Source organism: Microcaecilia unicolor, chromosome 3 (genome assembly GCF_901765095.1).
Source record: "Microcaecilia unicolor chromosome 3, aMicUni1.1, whole genome shotgun sequence".
NCBI lineage: Eukaryota > Metazoa > Chordata > Amphibia > Gymnophiona > Siphonopidae > Microcaecilia > Microcaecilia unicolor.
In genome coordinates, this window is record NC_044033.1 from 284391860 (window position 1) to 284412787 (window position 20928).

At 42.9% G+C, this 20928-nt stretch overlaps 1 protein-coding gene across 1 annotated transcript in view; it reads left to right on the plus strand.

Moving 5' to 3' along the window:
• SIPA1L2 (signal induced proliferation associated 1 like 2) overlaps positions 1-20928 on the plus strand; it is a 922756-nt gene that overhangs the window by 123961 nt on the left and 777867 nt on the right. The gene's annotated exons all lie outside the window — the stretch shown is intronic.

Below are 20928 nucleotides of genomic sequence, written 5' to 3' on the forward strand. Positions count from 1 at the left end.
CATTTCAGAGACTGTTATTGATTTGCTTGGTTTGGGATCGTTCGGCTCAGGCGGTTCAGAGACTGTTTTTTTCTACAAGAGACTATTTTGAGTTCCTTTGCTTTGCTGCTTCTCATCTCCTGCTTCTGAGAGAGCTTGCCGCGGAGGTCCCGTGGTTTACATGAAAGCCCTGACAGAATGAACCTTTATTTATTTATTGCATTTGTATCCCACATTTTCCCAACTATTTGTGGGCTCAGTGTGGCTTACAATACACTGTGAATGATGGAAATACAATTTGTTACAGTACGATTATGGGTTACATTGTGAAGAGTTGTGGGAAGTCAAAGTCAAAATATCATTAGGGGAATAGAACAATAGAATGTAACAATGGGAAAATGATAGGGCGATAGAACAAAAGCAAGAGAACATTCGGGTATAACAATTTTATCTGTGGGTAGAGTTTTAAGTGTGGTGAATATACGGGGGAAGAGAATTCAGAAGAGAGTGTATTGATGCATTTCTATTAGTGTGTATGAACTTCATGTGTTTTGATCCTCGCGATAAATTTTCTCAAAGAGATGAGTCTTCAATAGTTTGCGGAAGTCGGTTAATTCGTAGATCGTTTTCAGGTTGCGTGGTAGTGTATTCCAGAATTGCATGCTCATATAAGAGAAGGTTGATGCGTACAGTACTTTGTATTTTATGCCTTTGCACTTAGGGAAATGGAGATTGAGGAAAGTTCGGGATGATCTTTTAGCATTTCTGGGTGGCAGACATATATGCAGGGGCTTCACCGTGAATGATTTTGTGAACTAAGGTACATACTTTAAAAGTGATACGTTCCTTGAGTGGGAGCCAGTGTAGTTTCTCACATAAGGGTTTTGCACTTTTGTATTTTGGTTTTCCGAAGATGAGTCTGGCTGCTGTATTCTGGGCTGTTTGAAGTTTCCTCAGTATTTGCTCCTTGCAGCCTGCGTATAGTGAGTTGCAGTAGTCCAGATGACTGAGTACGAGTGATTGCACTAGGCTGCGGAAGACAGATCTTGGAAAGAATGGTCTTATTTTTTTCAGTTTCCACATGGAGTAGAACATCTTTTTGGTTGTGTTGTTCGCATGAGTCTCAAGTGTTAGGTGGCGGTCAATAGTAACTCCAAGGATTTTTAAAGTTTCTGAGATTGGCAGATTTAGTTTAGGTGTGTTAATAGCGATAAATTTATTCGTGTTGTATTGGGAGGTAAGTATGAGGCATTGAGTTTTTTCTGCGTTCAGTTTCAATCGGAATGCATCTGCCCAGGTGTTCATGATGTGTAGACTTTGGTTGATTTCGTTGGAGATTTCTTTAATGTCTTGTTTGAAAGGAATATATATCGTTACATCATCAGCGTATATGTATGGGTTAAGGTTATGGTTTGATAGAAGTTTTGCCAAGGGGATCATTATTAGGTTAAAAATAGTTGGTGAGAGGGGGGATCCTTGCGGTACGCCACATTCAGGTGTCCATGCAGCAGACGTAGTTGAATTTGATGTGACCTGATATGAGCGTAAGGTTAAGAACCCCTTGAACCAGTTTAGGACATTGCCTCCGATGCCGAAATATTCGAGTATGTGTAATAGGATTCCGTGGTCAACCATATCAAAGGCACTTGACTTGTCAAATTGTAAGAGGAGTATATTGGTGCCGGTTGCAATCATTTGTTTAAATTTGGTCATTAGGGTAATTAATACTGTTTCTGTGCTGTGATTTGACCGGAATCCTGATTGGGCATCATGCAGTATTGAGAACTTGTTGAGATAGTTTGTGAGTTGTTTGGTTACCATCCCTTTGGTTATTTTGGTTATTAGTGGTATAGATGCTACTGGTCTGTAGTTAGTTATTTCGCTTGCGTTTTTCTTTGTGTCTTTGGGTATTGGGGTGAGTAGAAGTTTTCCTTTTTCCTTTGGGAAAAGTCCGTTTTGTAGCATGAAGTTCACGTGGTTCGTTAGGTCTATTATGAATTGTTGAGGAGCTGATTTCATGAGGTTGTTTGGGCAGATATCTAGTTTGCATTGGGATTTGGCGAATCTTTTGAGTGTTTTAGAGATGGGGTCTTCTGATAGTAATTCGAATTCGGTCCAGATCCTGTCCACTGGATATATTCCGTCTTCTGGGTCTAGACAGTTTAGGAGTGTGGCGTAAACAATAGGGCTGGTGGGTATTTTAAGTCGTAATTGTATAATTTTCTCCTTGAAGTATTTCGCGAGGTCGTCGACCCCTGGTGTATCTTTGCTGCTGTTTGTAACTGGTGTGGTGTCTAGCAATTTATTTACAAGGTAGAAGAGTTTGTGTGTGTCTTTGTAGTTTGGTCCAATCATTGTTTTGTAGTGTAGTCTTTTAGTCTGTTTTATGGTATATTTGTATTTCCTCCGAAGTGATTTCCAGGCATTCAGTGTGTGTTCATCTTTCTTTTTGTTCCATGCGCGTTCTAGTTTTCTGACTTGTGTTTTGAGTTCTTTCAGCTCTTCGGTGAACCATGGATTTGATTTTTTCCTATGTGATGTTCTGGTTTGGATTGGGGCAATTGTGTCTAATGTTGTCTTACATATATCATCCCATTCTTGGAGGAATTGAATGGTGTCTGCATTTGTTGACCATTCGTTTTGGTAGACCTGTTGCCAGAATGTTGTGGGGTCTATTTTTCCTCTCGTGGTGTAAGTTGTTCGTTCATGTTTGTTGACTGCGTTACTGTTTATTTTTCGCCAGTGGAGGGAGTCGTAAGCTTTATGGTGGTCTGTCCATAGTGTGGGTGTCCATCTTGTGTCTGTAAGTAGGAGAGTTGAGTCTGGGTCGAATTTGTGTGTAACGATGTCTAGTGTGTGTCCTTTTACGTGTGTTGGTTGAGTGTTAGGTGCGTGTAAATCCCAGAGTTTTAAGAATTCTTTGCATTCTTGTGTGCCTGTTGAGGTGTCGTCTTCGAGGTGTAGGTTGATATATCCTATTATGAGGATGTTTGAGGCAGAGACACATGTGTTCGAGATGAAGTCCATGAGTTGCGTTTGGGAGTCTTTCCATTTTCCTGGTGGCCTGTAGAATAGGATTGCGTTGAGGTGTCCTTGTAGGTTCAGATGATTGATTCTTGTCGAGGCGATTTCGAGTTGTGGTGAGGTGGATTCGCCAGTGGTTGTGATGGTGAACTCAGATTTGTAAATTATGGCTATTCCGCCACCTCTTTTTCCATTTCTTGTCCAGTGGGTGATTTTGTATTCTGGTGGACATGTCTCTATGATGGCGGGGTCTATAGGGCCGTGGAACCATGTTTCCGTGATGAATAGAAGGTCTAGGTTCTCTGTGGTAATCCAGTCTAGTATGTCTGCTGAGTTGCTTACTGCTGATCTAGCGTTGATGTATCCTATTTGGATTGAGCGGTATGGTTCTGTAGGGAGGTTAGATGTGTTTATTTTTATTAGTTGTCTGTTTCCTTGGTGGTTGAATTTGCCGTTGTTTTTTTTCTCTTTCTGTTGGTGGTGTTCGTATGTGGAGGTTTTTCCTTTTGGTTGGTTATTGTATTTTTGGTCTGGTGAGTTGTTGATAGGTTGTACATAGAGTTGGTGTATTGTGGTTGGGTTGTTGATGTTGGGGGTGGTCCATGCGTGGTGGATTATGGGAATGAGATAGATTATTATCAGTAGCTTATTAGTGTTCATGTTGGATTTTGTGGACGGTGTTCGTGGGAGTGTTGGGTATTGTTGGTGATATCAGTAGTTTTTGTGGGCAGTGTTCGTGGGAGTGTTGGGCGGTGTTGGTGATATCAGTAGTGCATCAACAGTCTTAACAATTGGTCCGTAACAGTAGTTGGATCAACAAAATATGGCAGGGCGTAATACTAGCCGTGCTTAACCTGAACTTAGCAAACATTTAAGAGATATTTAAGTTACTATGTTATGGAGGGTTTAGCAAACAATTGAGAGGCATTTAAATTGCAGTTTTAGATGCAATATTGTGTGAGACGTCTAGTCAGCAGTTAAGAGTAGTACAAATCTTGCTTCAGTATAATGCTATAAAAACCCCTAGCAAGCATTTAAAAGGCATTTCAAATTACAGATTTATAATAATACTTAAAGCATTATGGATCTTGCTTCAGGCTATGAGTAGCAATTAAGAGGCGATTAGGTTACAGTTTTAAATACAGAGAGATACCTCCCGTACACTCTAGAGGATGCAATGCACTTAGAAGCAATTATGAACAGGCACTAGAAGCAATGCATTCAAAAACCTTGAGATGCATTTAAGAGTAGCGGTGCAGTTAAGACATTTAGCAATTGAAAAAAAATTGAAAAAGAAAAAAAAAAACACTATGCAGGTATTTTTCTGTCCCTAGAGGGCTCGCAATCTAAGTTTTGGTACCTGGGCCAATGGAGAGTTAAGTGACTTGCCCAAGGTCACAAGGAGCTGTAGTGGGAATTGAAGCCAGGCTACCAGGATCAAAAGCCTGCTGTGCTAACCATTAGGTTACTCCTCCTCATCTCTTATTGCACACGTATTGCACTTGTGTGTACATACAACTCCGGATGTTGGTGCATGTGTGTTCTCAAGTGCCAGTACTCACACGCCTTGTTGTTCTCAAGTACTATATCAGCCTTGGTATCACGCACAATATCTCTCCACTCGATGGTGTCCATGTAGCAGAGACCCTCATTCTTCACAATCCTCACCCCTCCTGCCAGGACTGCCAGCGGTCTCACCGCGTTCAGCTAAGTGCTGTTGTGTTCCGTTGCCCCACCAGGGTGGGCCTTTGCCTAGTCCCTTGTGCTCTTGCGTTTGCTTTTCTTGGATAGCTAGGCTGTCTTACTTTATATTTTGTATGCTTTATGTTTTGCTTTACTTTAGATAGTGTTAGGATGTGCAGCTAGGCTGCTTATTGTCTTCTCTTTTCTTACATTTTGCTGAGCCGTTCGTTTGCCTTTTGCTGTGTGTTTCTTTTGTTGCCATTAAAGCTACCTTAATTCATATCTATGTTAGTTGAATGTTCTAATGCATGCTTATTAGGTATCATTAGTATTATGCTAACATTGTATTATATCTTTGGTATTTGAATTCCAGTGCTGTCAAATGTGTATATTTTTGATACTGTTCCACAGTAGTTCTATTATTAGGTTTCAGTTTACTGCTTTCAAGTTTACCTTTCTTATTGTATTTATGTTTAGTTATTTTATTATTGTTATGCCATTAACAAAATTGGAAGTTTTTAATGTTAAACTGTACCTGCTGTACACCCCCTTGGGTGAATCTCCATAAAGGTGGTTAATAAATCCCAATAAATAAATTTTATTACATCTAGGAATTTTACCTCCCTAGAACACCCTGATATCACATTTACCCAGTCAATATTGGGGTAATCGAAATCACCCATGATTATACTGTTGCCCAATTCGCCACCTTTCCTAATTTCTGTAAACATTTCTTCTTCTGACTGTTTGTTCTGTCCTAGTGGTACAGCCCTACAAGAATACTCCTTCTCTTCAACACATGGAATTTCTATCCGTAATGATTCCATGCTACTAGCAGGCATATTTTCGAAAGAGAAGGGCGCCCATCTTCCGACACAAATCAGGAGATGGGCGTCCTTCTTTCAGGGTCACCCAAATCGGTATAATCGAAAGCTGATTTTGGGCACCCTCAACTGCTTTCCATCGTGGGGATGACCAAAGTTCATGGGGGGCATGTCGGCAGGAGTAGTAAAGGCGGGACTGGGGCATGCTTAAGATGGGCGTCCTCGGCTGATAATGGGAAAAAGAAGGGCGTCCCTGACGAGCACTTGGGCAACTTTAATTGGTCCATATTTTTCTTGCGTCCAAGCCTCAAAAAGGTGCCCCAGCTGACCAGATGACCACTGGAAGGAATCGGGGATGACCTCCCCTTACTCCCTTAGTGGTCACCAACCCCCTCCCACCCTAAAAAAATACTTTAAACATTTTTTGCCAACCTCTATGCCAGCCTCAAATGTCATACCCAGCTCCCTGACAGAAACATTTTTTTGCCAGCCTCTATGCCAGCCTCAAATGTCATACCCAGCTCCCTGACAGCAGTATGCAGGTCCCTGGAGCAGTTTTAGTGGGTGCAGTGCACTTCAGGCAGGCGGACCCGGGCCCACCCCCCCCTACCTGTTACACTTGTGGTGGTAAATGTGAGCTCTTCAAAACTCACCAGAAACCCACTGTACCCACATGTAGGTGCCCCCCTTCACCCCTTAGTGCTATGGTAGTGGTGTACAGTTGTGGGAAGTGGATTTTTGGGGGGGATTTGGGAGGGCTCAGCACACAAGCTAAGGGAGCAATGCACCTGGGAGCAATTTCTGAAGTCCACTGCAGTGTCCCCTAGGGTGCCCGGTTGGTGTCCTGGCACGTGAGGGGGACCAGTGCACTACGAATTCTGGCTCCTCCCACGACCAAATGGCTTAGGTTTGGTCGTTTCTAAGATGGGCACACTTGGTTTCCATTATCGCCGAAAACCAGGGACGACCTAAATGTTGAGATTTGGGCGTCCCCAACCGTATTATCGAAACGAAAGATGGACGCCCATCTTGTTTCGATAATACGGGTTTCCCCGCCCCTTCATGGTGCCATCCTTCAAGGACGGCCCCAGGAAAACTTGGGCACCCCGTTCGATTATGCCCCTCCACATGTTTCATGTGGAATGTTTATTTTATTTAACTCAATTCCCTCTTTAACATAAACCGCAACCCCCCCTCCAATTTGATCCTTTCAATCATTGTGATACAATTTGTACCTTGTTAACACTGTGTCCCATTGATTGTTCTCTGTCCACCAAATCTCTGAGATGCCTATTACATCGACCTGTCATTCCAATCACATAACTCATTTGCTTAAAAACAGCCATTGACTTCCTGTAGAACAAAGGATTGTTTATAAAGTTGCATTACTCACCTTTAAAGTTTTCCGTACTGGGATCCCTGACTTCTCTAGTCTTACTATACCTTACTGCCCTAATAGTCTTATGGTCCCTTAATGACCATCTTCTTGTAATGCCGAATCCAAAAGCAGCCCATTAAGACTCCACCCAAAGCGCATATTTTTATTTTGTAGCCTCTTTTACCTCAAACAATCTACCCCTTTCTCTTCTTGTTAACTCGTTGTTTAAAGGTTTTTAAGGCTGACCTTAAAACCTGGCTATTCAAAGAAGCATATGATACTCCTGATTGACTTCTATGATTATCTGACACTGACCCCTCTCTCTTTATCATCTTTTGTACTTTACCCTGAATTATTATCCCTTGGTAGTGCTTATGTTTCTGTGCCATAATTTATGGAGTTCTTTCTTGCTGTACATTAGATTTGTACACCGCTTTGTTCTGATTTCAGTTTGAGCTGTATATTAAATTTTAATAAACAATAAACTACTTCTCTGTCTTCCTCAGCTCCTCCAACTCTGCTACTCTAGCCTTTAGAGAACGGAGTCATTCTCTGACAGCTAGGAGCACTTTGCATTGGGCACAGACATATAACCTCTTACCAACTGGGAGATAATCATATATGTGACACTGAATGCAAAAGACTGGATAGCACCCCTCTTGCTGCTGGACTGCTGTCTGCACCTTAGTATTATTCAATTGTTTAATAATTTAAAACTTGTTAAGGTACTAGGAATATTAGACTAATATAAAAGAGCATTTAGATTATATGTTTATTGTGTGACCTATTTAGTGTTTGCTTTTTAGAAAGTAATGAAATGTAATTAAAACTCTGCAATTAAAATGTAATTAAAAAATGTAATTAAAACTGCAGCCAGACTCATATTTGGAAAAACGAGATACAAAAGCGCCAAACCCCTACGTGAAAAACTACATTGGCTCCCAATCAAAGAATGAATTGCATTCAAAATCTGCATCCTGGTTCACAAAATTATTCACGGCGAGGCCCTGATCTACATGGCAGACCTCATAGACTTACCAACCAGAAACAAAAAAAGGTCAGCACGCACATACCTAAATCTCCACTACCCAAGCTGCAAAGGACTAAAATACAAATCAACATATGCAACCAGCTTCTCCTACATAAGCACACAACTATGGAATGCACTACCAAACGTCATGAGAATAATGCACGACCTAACAAACTTTCGGAAATCATTAAAAACCAATTTGTTCAAAAAGGCATACCATAACGATCCAACCTAAACACCTGAACCCTGTAACACAGCGAAACTTATACCAGAACTGGACAAAACCTAACTCTTTCTCCTTGACTACCTAATCTTCTGCCACTTATGAACTTTAACGCATTACCACTCTGTAGTTTCATACCGGAATTGGCGATCGCCATCATGGTACTATGTAAGCCACATTGAGCCTGCAAATAGGTGGGAAAATGTGGGATACAAATTCACAAATAAATAAAAATAAATAATGAAGACTCCTCTCTTGTTATCCTAATTAGAATACCTGACTCTAAATTAAGACTATAAATAAAGAGATGTGCTAGGGGTTAGTGGAAGTTGGGGGGTGGATGGGAATGAAGACTGAACTAGGCCCTGCTGTAGCTGTGGCAGAAAATTAAAGTTAAAGTTTGCACTTAGATCCAAAAAGCTACAAATCATCAAAATTGAGGGTTAGCCCAATTGTCTGCAAGACCACCCATAATACGTCTTCACTCATGGTCGGGTTCTGTAAAAGGTATGCATTATGCTGTTGTGTGGGGAGGTGAGCTTTGCAGTGTGCACTCCTCTTCCTTGTCTTCTTTTTCTTTTATTCATACACTCATACCTACTCCCCTGTCCTTCTTGTATTTTTCCTCACTTTCTTTAACATTTCTTCCCACTCCTTCCACTCTCCTGTTCACAGTGCACTCACTCTTTTCTCTTCCCCCTTCCACCTTTCCTTAGGGTTCACCAGCAGCATTTATTGTGCTGATTTTGGTCACTGCCAGTACATTGTGTTCTGTTTCACTGTGGGAGTGGCAGGCCAGTTTTTCTTACACCACAGGGTTTGGGATTCATGTGCCCCACTGCTACTGCTTCAGTTTTGCCTTCAGCCAGCCTCTTGTTTCAGTACCAATTTTTTCCCTGCCATTCATTTTCTGGTGGTGGAGCGTATACTCCCCACCACCACAGTGCTTTCTGATGACTCCTGCTCTGCTTTATGCATAGATTAATTTGTGCATGTGCAAACATGGCTATGCATACAGATGGACGGAAAGGTAAACAGGCACTATTGCTACATCAAAATTTGCCTAAAAATGTTTTGAGAGGCAAGATAAGCTGTGAGCTTTCCTTTCCTTTAGTGGCATACTGCAGCAAATGAGTTCTGTTTTCATCACATCACAACAGTAGATTTTATGTCAAGGTATTTTGTGCTGTTGTATTAATCAGTTTGCATGCCATGTTGTGAACACAATCTAATAGAATTATAAATGGAAAAGATATAGCAAAATTAGAAAAGGCACAGAGAAGTGCAACCAACATAGTACAGGGGATGGAACGACTGCCCTATGAGAAAAGGCTAAAGAGATTAGATCTCTTCAGCTTGGAGAAGAGACAGCTGAGGAAGATATGGAGTGGAACAGGTAGATGTGAATTACTTGTTTACTCTTTCCAAAAATACTAGAACTAGAGGGCATGCAAAGAAGTTACTAAGTAGTAAATTTAAAATGAGTCAGAGAAAATATTTCTTCAGTCAACGAGTGGAGGAGTGGCCTAGTGGTTAGGGTGGTGGACTTTGATCCTGGGGAACTGAGGGACTGAGTTCAATTCCCACTTCAGGCACATGCAGCTCCTTGTGACTCTGGGCAAGTCACTTAACCCTCCATTGCCCCATGTAAGTTGCATTGAGCCTGCCATGAGTGGGAAAGCGCGGGGTTCAAAAATGAAACAAACAAACAAAATAATTAAACTCTGGAATTCATTGCTAGAGAATGTGGTAAGGCAGTTAGCTTAGAAGGGATTAAAAAAGGTTTGGATAATTTCCTAAAAGAAAAGTACAAAAGCCATTATTAAAGATGGACTTGGTGGGAGTCACGTGATGCAAGGTAGGACGCCGCAGGATAGAGCTCCGAGGCCCCTGAAATAAAATCTACCCCTGACAGCACGAGAAGCAACTTTTGAAACCCAAATACAGCATAAACAGGTTTGGAGCAGCGGAGTGGTCAAAACAGAGACAATCGATTACAAATGCGATGACCTCCAAAGCGCAGAGGAAAGAAGGCACACGAGGGCGAGCTGGGGATGGCAAGATGGTGGACCCCGGCCCCTCGGCAGAAACCTTGAGCTCCGCCTGGGTGGCGGAAATTGCAGCGGAGGTCTCACAGTTGCTGGAGACCTTTGTAGATTTAAAGTTGCAAAAGATTGCGGAGAAACTGGACACAATGGACGGCAAACTGGAGGGGCTATGCACCGATATGGTGGGATTTCAGCAAAGACTGTCTGAGGTTGAAGATCGTTGCACACAGCAGGCAGGCCAGCATGAGGAATGGCAGAAGAAGTTTGTGAAGATGGAACAGAAATTAGAGGACTTAGAGAACAGGGCAAGGAGGAATAATCTCCGGCTGGTTGGACTTCCTGAGTCCCTGAGAGAGGTTGATCTAAGAGAATTTCTAGAATCCTGGCTGCCTAAAATATTGAAGCTGAAAGCCCTGGAACAAACTTTGAAAATAGAGCAGGCACATCGCCTAGGTCAGCAGTGGCAAGAAGCCCGAAGGTTGTAAAATGCAAAATTCTTAATTACACCCATAAGCAGGAGATACTGCGTGCCTGGAGACAGATTGGCAAAGTGGTATATGAAGCACATTATATTTTATGTTTCCAGGACTTTTCCGCAGCAGTGGCGCCGCAGTGAAAACAGTATGGGGAAGCATGCTCGGAGTTGTTTAAGAAGAGAGCTCAATTTGCACTACTGGAGTGGAGGAGTGGCCTACTACTACTACTACTTAACATTTCTAGAGCGCTACTAGGGTTACGCAGCGCTGTACAAATTAACAATAAGGACGGTCCCTGCTCGGAAGAGCTTACAATCTAAAGGACGAAATGTCAAGTTGGGGTAGATAAGTTTTCTGAGAGGAGGTGTAGTGATTAGGTGCCAAAGGCGACATTGAAGAGGTGGGCTTTGAGCATTGATTTGAAGATGGGTAGGGAGGGGGCACGGCGTATGGGCTCAGGGAGTTTGTTCCAGGCATGGGGTGAGGCGAGACAGAAGGGACGGAGCCTGGAGTTGGAGGTGGTGGAGAAGGGTGGAGAAGGTGGTGGAGAAGGCCTAGTGGTTAGGGTGGTGGACTTTGGTCCTGGGGAACTGAGGAACTGAGTTCGATTCCCACTTCAGGCACAGGCAGCTCCTTGTGACTCTGGGCAAGTCACTTAACCCTCCATTGCCCCATGTAAGCCGCATTGAGCCTGCCATGAGTGGGAAAGCGCGGGGTACAAATGTAACAAAAACAAACTATATCCAGCAAGGCTACGGGTGCAGCAGGATGGTAAGCCCAAATTTTTCAACTCACCTACGGAAGCTCTACAGTATGCTAAACAGCTGGCTGGCAGTTCAGAGGCTGAAGAGGGAGAGAGGGCGGGCAGACCGAGCTGAAGCTGAGAAGAACAAGAGCAACTAGTTTGGAGCGGAGCAAGAAGCACAGGAATGCAAGAGGGATTCATTTGAATGTTAAAAGGACAGGGCAAGATGTTGGCCCCCCACTGTAAGAGTAAGAGTATGTGGCATGGGAACATTCATCTGTTACTGAGGGGAGGGGGCCTGATGTTGAAAGAGTAAGCACATGTATATTGTTGAATGTTGGGGTAGGCATGTGCAGGTTTATGGTTGGTTTATAAAGATAGCAGTGATGTTTTGAAGTAGTTCTGAGGAGATGAGGTTTCTACTAAGTTCAACCCATAGTTGTGCTGTGATGGAGGGGGTGGGGCAGAGCCGTGACTAGTTCTCTAGAGAGAATACAGATAGGAGGTTTAGGGGGAGGGGTCAGAGGGGGGAGGGGAGGGGATAGAACTGGGAAGGGGGAGAGGGAAAGGGGTTCAGAGGAGGGGGGGATGTTGGGTTTGGTTTGTTGTTTTGTTTTTTCTTGGTTGTTCTTCCTAATGCTTGGGAATATCGATTGGTGGCGGAAACAAGTACGGTGGAGATTGGGGAGGGCACTCAAGGGCTGGGGGGTGCACTCTCAAGAGGTTGGATTTGCAGTGTAATAGGTGGGATTAGTGGGGCACTTTAAATTAATATCTTGGAATGTGGGGGGAGGGGGGGTCTCATCGCCCGTAAAGCGGAAAACATTTTTACAGGCATTGAACCGGCATGGAGTGGATATAGCATTCTTACAGGAGACGCACTTGACTGCCATGGAGCATGATAAATTTCACCAAGGTTGGGTAGGAGGGGTGGTGGGTTCCCCAGCTTGCAACAAAAAGGCAGGGGTAGTAATACTTTTTCGTAAGGGATTGCAGCCGTCCATTAAATTGATAAAGAGGAGTACAGAGGGCAGATATGTATTAGTAGAGGTGGAGTTGGGGAGACTTACTTATATTCTCTGCAATGTCTACGCGCCTAATATGTATGATAAAAAATTTTACAGGGAGCTTCTAGCATTGTTGGCTTCATACCAAGGGGGTAATATTATTTTATTTTAGGAGGTGACTTTAACACAGTGTTTGACCCATTAGTGGATAAGAGCAGTGGGTCGGGACAGGGGCAACGACACTATGAGAGGGGACTGCCTTTTTTATGTTCCACCTTGGAGGATGTTTGGAGAGTTTTGCACCCTACAAGTAGGGATTATACCCATCTATCAAGGGCACATTCTTCCATGTCCCGTATTGATTATCTCTTTCTTTCTAAGGCATTATTCTCAAAGGTGGTAGATGCAGAAATCGGACCTTGTGAGATCTCAGATCACTCTCTCCTATGGGTGATGTTGGAAGGAGTGGGGGGGGGGGTAGGGAAGGGAGGAGGTTGGCGATTTCCACTGGAGCTCTATAGAGATACGAAGTTTCAGGCATTCTTGGGAGGAAAATGGAGAGAATTTGCGGATCATAATAAGGCACATGAGGAACAGGCTAGTTTATACTGGGAGACTGCAAAGGCAGTGATGAGAGGAGAGATCATTGCCTACAAGGCGTGGGTTAAGAAAAGACGGGATACAGAGAATATACGATTGGAGCGGGAGGTAAGGATTCAGAGGATAAAGTTTGGAGGGGACCCGACATGAGAGCAGAAGCTAGCTTATCTGGCATCCCAGAGAGAATTAAATGAATTGCTGCATGAGAGAGTGCAGAAATCACAGCAATACTATGAACATCAGCTTTTCATGTATGAAAATAAGGCAGGGACTTTGCTGGGGCATTTAGTTTGAGGAAAGAAAGGGCCTTCTAGAATTTTGCAGGTTAAAGGGCTGGGGGGCACCATGCTGAGATCTCCGCAGGAAATAGTGGCAGGGTTCCAGAGGTACTATGCAGAGTTATATCAGGAACAGACGGAGTTGATGTCGGATAGCATGTTATTTCTAGATAATATGGAGATCCCGAGGGTCTCCCTGGCTCAGGCAAAGTTTCTGAATGCGCCCATTGTAGAAGGTGAATTAATGTTGGCGTTGCAGCAGAGTGACATGCACAAGGCGCCAGGCCCTGATGGATATGGAACAGCGTTTTATAAGATGTTACAGGAGCAGGTGAAGCCTCCTTTGTTGAAACTGTTTAATTCCTTGGCCAGGTCAGAACCGGAGCTTGATGCCTTTAATACAGCTATAATAATTGTACTAGCGAAGCCGGGGAAAAACCCAGAGGAGTTGGGGGCTTATAGACCAATCTCCCTGTTGAATTGCGATGCCAAATTATATGCGAAAATTCTGGCAAATAGGCTGGCGAGGGTGCTCCCAGATATCATAGCATCGCCACAGGTTGGTTTCGTGAGGGGGCGTTCAGTGGTAAGCAATGTGAGGGCTCTCATAGCTTCGTTGGAAAGGGTGGGGGAGCACAAAACGCCTTCTCTGCTGGTCAGTTTTGATGCAGAGAAGGCGTTTGATCGAGTTGCATGGCGGTTTATGTTTGTGGTTTTGCAGAAGATAGGTATTGAGGGGTTTTTCAGGGATGCAGTGGGGGCCCTTTATTTGAATCTGCAGGCCTACATGTGGATCAATGGAGAAAGGTCCCAGATATTTCCGATAAGGCGGGGCACGCGCCAGGGGTGTCCTTTGTCCCCGCTGTTGTTCGTCCTTACATTGGACCCCTTGATTAGAGAGATAGATTCTCATCCTGAAGTGAAGGAAGTGGATTGGGGATCCTCTGCGTTCAAGGTTTCAGCTTTTGCGGATGACATATTGGTACACCTTACTGATCCCAAGAGATCCCTGGAGGTTTTGATGGAATTATTCCAAAAATATGGGGACTACACTGGTTTTAAAATAAATGTCTCTAAATCCCTGGCTCTCACGGCATCAGATAAAGTGAAAAGTGAATGGGGGGGAATTCTTTCCCTTAAAATGGGCACAGCAACATTTTACCTATCTGGGAGTGCAGGTGGCTATGCAGACCGCAGACTTTTATCATTTAAACCTTACCCGGTTGCTGGAAAACATGCGAGAGCGGTTGTGAAAGTGGGCAGTGTTGCCGCTTACACTTCATGGGCGGATACAACTGTTTCGAGTGGTGGAGTTCCCCAGATGGCTGTATATACTTCAGGTGTTGCCGTTACGTCTACGTAGTACAGACTTGCGGCAATTTTATAAACATCTGCGAATTTTCATTTGGGGGGGGGAAGCCTAAGCGCCCCATGGGTTTATTATTAGGATCTTGTAGAGTGGGGGGTATGGGGGTCCCGGATATTAAGCGCTATAATCAAGCGTGTCTATTGCGGCACTTAGGGGATTGGTTATTTGATTGGCAGGATTACACGAACAGGAAGTTAGAAAAGGATTTTTTCCATCCGTATCATCTATATTTTTTGTTACATGGTCCAAAGTGAATGGTGCCAGCTACATTTATGGACAGTTTGTTGTTAGGGCCCTTGAGGGCGGTCTGGAGTGACCTCACTGGATATTGGGGCTTGTCGCCAGAGGTTACAGATCTTTTGCCATTGCAGGGGAACCCATTATTTTCACCTGGCTCAGAGATCCCAGTATTTCGTAATTGGGCCTCACTGGGAATCACATGGTTGGAACACGTGTTGGGGTTGAGGGGAGGATTACTGAGTTTAGGTGCTTTGGGAGTGGGGATAGATTTTAGACATGAGTTTGCTTACCAACAATTGGCACATTATGTTCGGACCCTCAACCAAGATCAGTTGAATAGTGGACATGGGAGGAAGCTTAGAGAGTTCTTTAAGCCAGTGCCAGGGGACCGACTCACTATTTCGGGTATATATAGGATTCTATGGGAGGTGGGGCCTGTCAAAGATGTGAGGGCATTCGAGGCGCGTTGGGCGCGAGATCTGCAGAGTTCCAACTGGAATTAGATTACAGAAAATTAGTGTCCCGTGTCCTGGCTGTATCAGTCAATGCTAATCTTAGAGAATGCCAATATAGAATTTTGTACAGAGCTTATATGTCTAAAGTGCAGGTATTTAAGATGGGAGGGGTGTCAGACCCTCTTTGCTCCAAGTGCAAGCAGAAGGAGGGGGCATTCTTTCATTGTCTCTGGGAATGTCCCTTAATACAAGCCTACTGGAAGAAGATTTTTAAGTATTTAGAAGGGTTGTTGAAATCTAGGATTCCCCTTTCTCCATCAGGGATTTTATTAGACAAATTTGAACTATTTGGTTTCCAATGGAGAGGTAATAGCCAATTCATACGTAAAGCTTGTACTTTGGGGAAGAAGTTGATCATGAATAGGTGGTTGAGTGCGGATCCCCCTGATTTTTGGTACTGGAGAAATCAGCTCCATGACCTTTTGCTGCATGAGCGGCGGGCGGTGGGACCCTCCCCAAAGATAAGAGTGAGATTCTTGAGAATCTTGCAACCTTATATACAATCTTTGTCTGTTCGGGCACGTAGTTTAGTATTAAATGGTACGTGAGGGCGGGGAGAGGGAGCGGATTAGGTGGAAAAGGTTTTTTTTCTTCTCTTTTTCTCTTTTCTTCTTTTGGGTGGGGGGGGGGGGAGGTTGGGCAGCAGTAAGGGGAAGGGGGAGGGAGGGAGCTCTAGATGGTGGGATAGGTTACGATGGAAACTGGTTAGGAAATTCAGTTCTTGGTTCCCAGACTTGCATGTTTGGGCTGGATATTTATATGAATCAGTTGCAATATAAATACTACATAATATGAGATTCTAGTTGAAATTAATATTCTAGGAAATGACCATTTTACAAAATATACATCCATGTAGGTTCTGGTGATACTGATTTGAGGGAGGAGGAGGAGGAGAAAATCATACAGGACATTGATGAAACACGTTCCTGGTTTAATCACATAAGAAGGCTAAGTTGTTTAACCAATGGCTTGTAGAATTTAAAAGCTATATTAGTCAATTCATATCGTTAATAGGATTTTCTGTTTCTACTCATTTAACAATACAAATGTAAGTCTTTTGGTCACGGTGAAATGATGGGAGGGGAGGGAGGGAGAAAATGATAAAATATTGATGATACAGTTCTTGATATTTATTTACTTATTTGTGGCATTTATACCCCGCTCTTTCCCGCTTGATAGCAGGTTCAGTGCGGCTTACAAAGTATCACAGAGATAATACAAAGTATGGAACAATGTATAACACAAAGTATGGAACAAAGTATTACAGAGATGACATAATTACATAGAGTAGGACATTAGTAAGAGATATGGGGAAAGGATTGGAGTATGGGTAATACTAGTGGTGTGGGATTAGGTTTAAGAGTTAGGATGGGTCATTTGGATAGGCTTGTTTGAAGAGGTAAGTCTTCAGCAGTTTTCGGAAGGCTAGGTGTTCAGTGGTTTTTTGGATGTGTCGAGGTATGGCGTTCCAGAGTTGGCTGCCTATGACAGAGAAGTTGGATGCGTAGTAAGTTTTGTATTTGATGCCTTTGCAGCTAGGAAGATGAAGATTGAGATATGTTCGGGAAGATTTGGACCAGTTCCTGGCTGGAAGATCGATCAGGTTGGACATGTAGCTTGGAGATTCGCCATTGAGGATCTTGTGGATAATTGTGTGGGCTTTTAAGTTTATGCGTTCCTTGATAGGGAGCCAATTAAGTTTTTTCCGTAGTGGTGTTGCGCTTTCGAATCGTGATTTACCAAAGATGAGTCTCGCTGCTGTGTTTTGGGTGGTTTGAAGCTTTTTTAGGATTTGGGCTTTGCATCCAATGTAGATACTGTTGCAGTAGTCAGTGTGGGTGAGTACTGTGGATAGTACCAGGTTGCGGAATGTTTTTTGGGGGAGGAATGGTTTTACTCTTTTCAGTACCCACATCATGTTGAACATCTTCTTCGTCATGGCTTTTGCATGTGTTTCTACAGTTGGTTGTCTAATGTTACTCCTAGGATTTTCAAGTTGTCGGATATTGGAATTGTAACGTCGGGGGTGATTAGGGTGGTTGGGAATAGAGTGGAGTGTCTTTAAGAGAGGATTAAGCATTGAGTTTTTTTTTCTTTATTCAGTTTCATTTTGAAGGCATTGGCCCAGGAGGCTAGGATGTTCATGCCAGTGATTACTTTATCAGAGATTTCTGTAAGGTTGGATTGAAAAGGGATGAATATGGTGACATCGTCAGCATAGATGAAGGGGTTTAGGCCAGCTTTGGATAGGGACTTAGCCAGAGGGATCATCATGAGGTTGAAGAGGATCGGGGATAGAGGCGATCCTTGGGAGACTCCGCATTGTGAGGACCACGCAGATGATATCGATGAGGTTGATTTGACTTGGTAGGTTCTGGTGGTGATAAAACTTTTTATCCATTTAATGATGTTTTTGCCTATCCCTAGTTTCTCCAGTAGTTTTGTGAGAATATCGTGGTCTACCATGTCAAATGTGCTGGATAGGTCAAACTGCAGAAGAAGTATGTTGTTGCCAAATGAGATTTCTTGTTTGAACTTGGATATTAGGGTGAGTAGTACTGTTTCGGTGCTGTGTGCAGGTCGAAAACCCGATTGTGACACACATATATATATATATATATATATATATATATATATATATATATATATATAAGTATGTTGTCTTATTTTAAAATGTCACATTTAACGGCTAAGTTATATAATCTTGAATCATCAATAAAAACTGTTGCAACTAAAAAAGATGGACTTGGGAAAATCCACTGCATATTCTGGGATAAGGAGCATAAAATCTGTGAAGAATTCATGCAGCGCGTCATTTACCAAAATGCCATTTTTGTGGTCTAATAAAATCCAAACACATTTATAAGAATGGCTAAAAAATTCAAATCCTGTACAGTTTATGATGCTAATTCCGATGAGATACATTTTAACATTATGGATGCGCGCTCATGGACTGACAACCTTTCAGAAAAGGGGGGCTAGATTTACAACTATTGCAGTTAGAGACCTCAAATTTTGGGAAACTTCGTTTAACACCTGACTCGTGCAACAGATAAAATTTGAACAAAATTGGAGACATGATGGTGGGAAGGTTTAGACCACTTGGCATGGAATGACCCTAAGGGAAGTTTCTTTAGCCAGATATAATGACAAACCTTCCTATTTAGAGTTATGAAAAACTTTTTTGGGGGATGGAAGTGGGAAGTCTATAAAAAGATATAAAAGTTTAGGCAATATAATCATTTTTACTGCATGAATTCTTCACAGATTTTATGCTGCTTATCCCAGAATATGCAGTGGATTTTCCCAAGTCCATCTTTTTTAGTTGCAACAGTTTTTAAGATTTAAACAAAACCCTGTATAATCGCCATACTCCTGGATGTTCTCTAAGAGAGCATTTAACGACTGTCTAGGTTATGTAATATGTACAAGAATATCATCAGTGAAAGCTGCATGTTTTGAAAGATTGCTTTCCAATCTGTATTTCTGTAATGTCTGGATTAACAGGTATATTCCTGAACAAGGGTCAGTATAAACAGTGGCATAGCTACAGGGGGACCCAGGCCTCCCCATTCTAGCCTTAGGACCCCCCCCCCAACCCTGATGGCCAGTCACGTGCCTATGTTTTAGGCACTACTGGCTGCCCTTCTGCTCCCTGCACCTTTCCTTACACCGCTGTTCTTCACCGCTCCCTGAACCATTGTCCTTCAATTTTACAGGCTGCTGGCAGTGTCAATGAGGTAAACACACTGCTTTTGGCGGCCAGGAAGCTTTCCACCTGCTTCTGGACAGCGGTTCGGGGAGCTGGAACAGGAGATGTCAAAAAGCTGAAGCCAGTTAGGTTGATCTCCTTTTCCCTCTCCTCCGCGCAGCTGTCGGTCATCCCCGTTCACGCCAAACAGAGCAAGTAAACATAGTAACATAGTAGATGACGGCAGAAAAAGACCTGCACGGTCCATCTAGTCTGCCCAACAAGATAAACTCATATGTGCTACTTCTTTTGTATACCTTACCTTGATTTGTATCTGCCATTTTCAGGACACAGACCGTAGAAGTCTTGCCCAGAACTAGCCCCACCACCCAAACACCAGCCCCGCCTCCCAATCTTGGCTAAGCTTCTGAGGATCCATTCCTTCTGCACAGGATTCCTTTATGTTTATCCCACGCATGCTTGAATTCCGCTACCGTTTTCATCTCCACCACCTCCCGCGGGAGGGCATTCCAAGTATCTACCACTCTCTCCGTGAAAAAATACTTCCTGACATTTTTCTTGTCTGTCCCCCTTCACTCTCATATCATGTCCTCTCGGTCTACCGCCCTCCCATCTCCGGAAAAGGTTCGTTTGCGGATTAATACCTTTCAAATATTTGAACATCTGTATCATATCACCCCTGTTTCTCCTTTCCTCCAGGGTATACATGTTCAGGTCTTCAAGTTTCTCTTCATATGTCTTGGAATGCAAATGCCATACCATTCTCGTAGCTTTTCTTTGCACCGCTTCCATTTTTTTTACATCCTTAGCAAGGTATGGCCTCCAGAACTGAACACAAAAACGTATGAGCCGCTCTATCCACGTTGTCATTCTTTATAGTTGGTAACATTTTTATTCGATTTTGCTTATATTTTCAAACATGTCAGCTTTGCAGCATGGGGATAGGGGAAGTATTGAGTAATTAGTTCTAAATTGTAAATCATGGTGTCATTTGGAGGGGCTTGTTATAGAGACCGCTTGTATTTGTGTGGAGATGTTTTCACCTAGTAAAGGGCCACCAAAACAGACATCATGTTATAAGAATCAGGTGCTTAACAATCAGACTTACTATTTATAACTACAATTTAAAAAAAAAACCCATTAATTAGGTTGAGACCTGGGAGCATTTAACATCTTTTTTTCTCCTGTGCTTACTTCAAAAGAAAGAGATAGCATATGGGAACTTGCTCCTTTTGTGGAATGCAGTGATTATTATTTGGGCAAGCTTACCCTAAAGAACCAGTCTTGCCTCAATGACTCCTGGACTTCGACCCCTCTAGTGATCTTGTGGACTAATCTACTCCTTTCCTATCCCTTTAACTTTCCGCCCCACTTATCCCTTTCCATTTATTGTACTCGCTTGTTTGTAACTTAAAAATTGTAAGCCACATTGAGCCTGCCAGCGGTGGGAAATTTTGGGGTATAAGTGCTGTAAAATTTAAAAAATTATAAAAATGCACTTGCCTTTTTTATTACTACTATTTCACAGAGGTATTGAATAATGAGGTAGGGGCTTCCTTTGCAGAGGTTCTGTCCAGAGGCCGTCTAAATGTGCCAACGTTGTCCAGCACACTGTTAGCCACCAAGTTCATACAAAGTGAATTATGTTCAGTGGAAAATTAATCTGTTGGCTGAGGCTGCTTTCTATGTGAATATTCCATCACTGTTGCATTATTCCTATCAAGTATTACATATTAAGGGCATTTGCTTCAAACTTTGTTTGAATTCGTTTATCGCGTCCTTACATGCACGTATGGT